The sequence below is a fragment of the Vanacampus margaritifer genome, chromosome 1, assembly GCF_051991255.1.
Source record: "Vanacampus margaritifer isolate UIUO_Vmar chromosome 1, RoL_Vmar_1.0, whole genome shotgun sequence".
Lineage (NCBI taxonomy): Eukaryota > Metazoa > Chordata > Actinopteri > Syngnathiformes > Syngnathidae > Vanacampus > Vanacampus margaritifer.
In genome coordinates this window covers 17,054,515-17,060,514 of record NC_135432.1, presented here as the reverse complement: position 1 = coordinate 17,060,514, position 6,000 = coordinate 17,054,515, and positions in this window count along the sequence as shown.

Below are 6,000 nucleotides of genomic sequence, written 5' to 3'. Positions count from 1 at the left end.
TGAACTAGATTATTTTTTTAATATATTATGAGCTTTCGGCGGTTCATTTTAAATTGTTTCGCTATTGCTGTAAGTCTGTATAGAAGATGGAAGGTCAAACAATCGTTTGGGAATTGTTTACTTTATTACACAATACTTGTTGACCTTATTTTTCATGTTGCACTCGACGAATAATCCATATATAGTGACAAAAAACAAAACAAAAATACAACTAAAACAAAGCGTTTTCAACAAAATAAAAAGTAATTTAAAAAAATAAACATGCTCTAAAAAATTATTTAAACTGACTGAATTTAAAACAAATGAATAAAAAAAGTCCATATTAAATTTGAAATCACAACCTGGTTCCAACTGATATCTTCAGTGTGGCATCTTTTAGGAGTATTGTAATAAAAATTAAAACGACTGTCAATGAATGTATCATCCAAAGGGTTTTCCAACAGTGTTTAAGGGATTCCCAGAGTTAGGAATGTCAAGAGTATGCAAAAAATTTTTTTACCAGAGCAAAGGAGGGCTATTTTGAAGAATCTAAAAATAAAAAACAACATTTTTTTCAGTTATTTCACCTTTTTTTTTGTTAAATACGTAACTCCACATCAGTTCATACATAGTTCTGATGGCCTCAGTGAGAATCTCCAAAGTAACCAATCATAAGAATGAAGTAAATGCATTGAATAAGAAAGTGTGTCCAAACTTACGGCCTGTACTGTACAAAGTAACAAAAAAGAGAGCAGGGATGGATGTTAAAAGCGTGGAAGAAAAGCTTAACGTACTGGCAACGTGACACTGAGCAACTTGAACTTAAATACTCAAGAGACGTCAGGCCATGCCCAATCCTCTATGACGAAATAAAGGTGACAATTTAAAGGACTCAAGCAACTGATCACATCAAGGACCAAAACCAAATCACAAACAGTCACAACATAGTTTTATCTTAAACTTATGACAGGTAATAATGTTTAAATATGATTTTGAAATATTCCCCGCGCATTTAATAATGCTTTTAATTTTTCAACCCTGTATTTTTCCCCCTGAATTTTTTCTTAAGAGAATTGGCAGAATCCAATTTAGTCCCAGAATGCTGCATGTAGCCTAAACAACATGATCCACCGGTTTCCAAGGCAGGCCAGCCTGCAAAAATATCTCCGACACAGAACAATGTGGGCCATTTTTCAGCGTGTGACAGCGGTGATGAGGCCGGCCCAATACGTCATCATAAAAGCCATTCCGAGAGAAGGCTGATGGCAGAGCCGCACGCTGGGGGACATCTTCATCTGCTAATAAAGTGAGTGCACCTTCTTTAGTCATGGAATATGCCGTGTGTGTGTGTGTGTGCGCGTGTGTGTGGGAAGATATAAGTTATAGTAATGATCCTTGAGTGGCAAGGGAGTCTTAAATGGTGCACTTTCTTTTTTGCAAACACTTTTGTATACACAACACATTCACACATGCGCGCGCACACTCACACGGAGTATAATTTAGTGTAACTTCCTTAGCCCTTTATTAGGCACAGAGTGTTTTTTTTTTTTTAAATGGAGTCTTCATGTTTCACTCTGAAGTACTTTAGGGTTAGAACGGTGTTACTTCTCCAAGTCAATCAAAAATAATAATGGTGATGATAATGAACAAAATATTTTGTAGACCGAAACCTTGTAGGTACATCCAAAAGCTTGGTCAGTTATTTGTAAAAAAAAAATAACACCCACACGTGTGGATTGACCAATAGTATATATTTGGGGAAAAAATAAACACCAGCAATTTATCTTTATATGTGTCACGGCTTGAGAAGGGAGGACCCAGATGCAGTGAGGAAGGCGAGCCACGGCAGGGATGCGGACAACTTTGATTTAATGCGGCGATAATCGCAAACACAAAATCGCGCACACAGGCGGACAAAAGTAAACACAAACTCACGCACACAGGCGGATAGCAAACAAACTCAAAATCACGCACACAGGCGGACGAAAACAAACACAAACTCACGCGCACAGGCGGATCACAAACAAACTCAAAAGCACGCACAGTGGCGGCAAAAAGGTAAATCATGGGCAGCAGGAGAAACACTTGTAAGACGAGTACCGTCGGGTCAAGAGAGCGGCGTCTCGGAGTAATCACCGGACACTCCTTGCTGTGTCCATCAGGCCTTTATTGAGGTCTGATGGCAAGATGGGCAGCAGGTGTGTATGGTGGGTGGAGCCCACCAGCTGACCCAAATCATGACAGTACCCCCCCCTTAACGACGCCCCTAGGCGGACCACCCAGCGCCGATGGGTATGCTAAATGGAAATCCCGAACGAGGGACTGGTCCAATATCCAGGAGCGGGGAACCCACTGGCGGTCTTCGGGTCCGTACCCCTCCCAATCGACCAGATACTGAAACCCTCTGCCCCGCTTTCGAGAGTCCAGAATGTCCCTTACTGTGTACACCGACTGCCCCCCCACGACCCGGGGAGGCGGCGGGGGCGCGGTCGGCGGGCACAAGGGGCTGGCAGAGACAGGCTTAAGCAGGGACGTGTGGAACACTGGGTGTACCTTGAGAGTAGGGGGCAGGTTGAGCCGGACCGCTACCGGGTTGACCATAGCGTTGACCTCAAACGGGCCGATGAACCGCGGCCCCAGCTTCCTTGAACTCCCCGCCAACTGTAGGTCCCTAGTTGAGAGCCACACCTTCTGACCCGGTCGGTAGAGCGGTGCCGGAACCCGGTGCCTGTCCGCGAGCCGCTTGTTGCGGTCCGAGGTGCGGCACAGGGCCTTCCTAGTGTCTTGCCAAACCCTGCGAGCCCGGCGGAGGTGGGTCTGGACTGAGGGAATGGCAACACCGCCCTCCTGGGAAGGAAACAAGGGGGGTTGATAGCCACAGGCCGCGTTGAACGGGGACAGGCCTGTGGCCGAGCACTCGAGAGTGTTGTGGGCGTATTCGACCCAAGGGAGGTGGGACGCCCACGAGGAAGGGTGCTGATGGCACACACATCGAAGCGCTGCCTCCAAATCCTGGTTGGCACGCTCCGTCTGCCCATTGGATTGGGGGTGGTAGCCCGACGACAGGCTAGCCGTAGCCCCCAAGGACTTGCAAAAGGCCTTCCAAACCCGGGACACGAACTGGGGCCCCCTGTCGGAGACGAGGTCCGCTGGAATCCCGTGGATCCTGAAAACGTCTTTTATCAGGATATCCGCCGTTTGTAGCGAGGTGGGCAATTTGGGCAGGGCGATAAAGTGGGCCATCTTTGAAAACCGGTCCACCACCGTCAGGATTACCGACCGCCCGTTGGAAGTAGGTAGTCCGGTAATGAAATCCAGGGCCACATGCGACCAAGGACGGTGGGGAATGGGCAGGGGTCGGAGCTGGCCGGATGGCTTCAGGCGGGAGGACTTATTACGGGCACACACCGTGCAGGACGTGACATAGTCCTGGACGTCCTTGCGCAGCCCAGGCCACCAAAATCTCTGTGCTACCAAGGACAGCGTGCGCCCCACCCCAGGGTGACATGCTACCTTCGACGCATGCCCCCACTGCAGTACTTCCTGCCGAAGGTGTGTGGGCACGAACAACTTGTCTTCAGGGCACGCGACCGGGGTCTGCGTGTCGTCCGCTGCATCCGCCACCTTCCGCTCCACTTCCCACCGGAGGGCTACCAATACTCTGTCCTCCGGGACAATGGTTTCGGGTGGAGACCCCTCGGCGGCTGGACTGTGTATTCGGGACAAGGCGTCTGGCTTGGTGTTCCGGGCTCCTGGTCGGTAGGTGATGGTGTAATTAAATCTGGTTAGGAACAGGGCCCAGCGTGCCTGGCGGGGATTCAGCCTTCGGGCGGACCGGAGGTACGCCAAGTTTTTGTGGTCAGAAAAAATCTGGAAAGGTTCCGCCGCGCCCTCCAGCCAGTGCCGCCACTCCTGCAACGCAAGGATAACGGCCAGCAGCTCCCGGTTGCCCACGTCGTAGTTGCGCTCAGCCTGGTTGAGCCGGCGCGAGAAGAAGGCGCATGGGTGTAGCCTCTGGTCCTCCGGGGACCGTTGGGATAACACTGCCCCCACTCCTGTCTCTGAAGCGTCGACCTCGACGATAAAGGGAAGAGTCTCATCGGGGTGTGTCAACACCGGGGAACGCGAAAATAATACTTTTAAATTGACGAATGCGGCCTCTGCCTGTTGGGTCCAAACAAACGGAATTTTGGTGGATGTCAGTCTTGTTAGTGGTTCCGCTTTTAAGCTGTAGTTGCGAACGAATCGACGGTAGAAGTTTGCGAATCCAAGGAACCTCTGTAGGTGTTTCCTGGATGTGGGAGTGGGCCACTCGACCACGGCCTGGATCTTCGCTGGGTCGGCTCTCAATCGACCCTTCTCCACAATGTAGCCGAGGAATTGGACTGAACTGGCGTGAAACTCACATTTTTCGGCTTTTACATACAGCCGGTTTTCCAGCAGTCGTTCCAGGACCAGCCGAACATGTTGTCGATGTTCGGTTTGATTTCTTGAAAAAATCAAAATGTCGTCCAGGTAAACAAAACAAAAATGATTGAGCATGTCGCGCAGGACGTCATTAATGAATCCCTGGAACACGGCGGGAGCGTTTGAGAGGCCAAACGGCATCACCAAGTACTCAAAATGCCCAATAGGTGTTTTAAATGCTGTCTTCCACTCATCGCCCTCCCTTATCCTCACTAGATGGTAGGCACTGCGAAGGTCCAGTTTGGTGAATACCGTGGCTGAATGTAAGGGAGCAAACGCTGAGTCCATTAGCGGTAACGGATATTTGTTCTTGATAGTTATGTCGTTCAGACCACGGAAATCGATGCACGGGCGTAGGGTCTTGTCTTTCTTTTCCACGAAGAAGAACCCCGCCCCTAGCGGTGACTTGGAAGGCCGAATCAGTCCGGCCGCCAGGGACGTGGTGAGGTACTCCGTGAGGGCTTGACGTTCCGGCTTGGCGATCTGATATAGGCGTGTACCAGGCAGCGGTGCCCCAGGAACCAGTTCTATTGCGCAGTCATAAGGTCGATGTGGAGGGAGAGACATGGCCCGGTCCTTGCTAAACACCTCCCGCAAGTCGTGGTATTCTGCCGGTACCTCATCCAGGTTAATCTCCTCTAACGTGGCTTTGGCTGGGCCACGGTGATCATCCACTGCTGACTGCAGGCAATGCGAGTGACAGAAAACACTCCATCTCTCCACCCTGGGAATGCCCCAGTTAATGTCCGGGTTATGCTTGACCAGCCAAGTCAGGCCCAGGACCACTGGGGCCGACCGGGACGGCATAATGAGGAACTGAACGGTTTCCACGTGGTTCCCCGATAGACGCATCTGTAGGCTCTCCGTTCGGTGTGAAATCACACCCAGGGTGCGCCCGTCGAGGTCGCGCATCTCCTTGGCTCTCTTGAGTTCAACCACCGGGCATTTTAGGATGTCCACCATCCTCGGGTCAATAATGCATTCATCCGACCCTGAATCCACCAGAGCCGTCATCCTAGCGTTCCCCCCCCCCCATGTCATCTCTCCTGAGACTAGTAGTCTCCTTGGGTTACGTTGGAATGGGATGGTTGGGGCTGGAACAGGTGCGACGTGCCTGTGTCTCTCAGGCCGCCTCCCACACTTGGCCGCTAGGTGTCTCCACCGGTCCGTGTGCTCCGTTGCCGAGAGCCGCTCTCCTCCCAGCTGCAAAGGCTCCGCGCCATCTCTGGCAGGCGCGCGTCGCCATGAAGCGTTGGGAGGCGGGGCATCGACGAAGCGCCCCGCGGACGTGGCCGACACCGGCTGAGCAGACGTCTCCGTTGCCTCCGGTCGTCGCTCCTCCTCCTCCCGTTCCCGCCGTCGCTCCCGCAACCGGTTATCCAACCGGATGGCCAAGCCGATGAGCTCCTCCAGTGTGGACGTCTCGTCCCGTGCCGCCAGCTCATCCTTAATCCGCGGGTTTAGTCCCTGCCGGAAAATTCCGCACAGCGCCGCGTCGCAGTAACCACTCTCGGCGGCCAAAACCCGGAAAGAGATGGAGAATTCCGCCACGGA